General features: G+C 28.8%; 1 protein-coding gene across 1 annotated transcript in view; it reads right to left on the bottom strand.

The window, feature by feature from the left end:
- slc27a6 (solute carrier family 27 member 6) overlaps positions 1–365 on the bottom strand; it is a 21,176-nt gene that overhangs the window by 19,441 nt on the left and 1,370 nt on the right. The gene's annotated exons all lie outside the window — the stretch shown is intronic.

The raw sequence follows: 365 nt of genomic DNA, 5'->3' as shown, positions 1-365 counted from the left end.
ATAAACAATCAGAGCCAAGAAAGATAGTTGATTGTTGAGTCTTGTTCCCAGGTCATCAAATACAAGTGCCAATACCAGTAAAATGTTAAATTTTATAATGAAAAACTGTCAAACCATGACAGTAAAAGATGATAAATTTGAAATAAGTTTCTGTAACATTAAAACACTGTGATATCTTATGGCAAAACCTTTTATATACAGGATTTTAAAGGAATTTATAAGGGATAAAGTAGTTTCTTTGTATTACAGACAGTAAATTGCCCAGAAAACCACCGTCATAGCATTTATATGGCAAAACTGTTTCTTTTGATGGTAAAAACATGTATATTATACATATATGGATTAAAACTCAACAGTACTTATAT

Source organism: Morone saxatilis, unplaced genomic scaffold (genome assembly GCF_004916995.1).
Source record: "Morone saxatilis isolate NCDOM2014 unplaced genomic scaffold, NCSU_SB_2.0 Contig21, whole genome shotgun sequence".
Taxonomy (NCBI): Eukaryota; Metazoa; Chordata; class Actinopteri; family Moronidae; genus Morone; species Morone saxatilis.
Note: the sequence above shows the minus strand (reverse complement) of the source record. Positions and strands in the feature narration are given on the sequence as shown.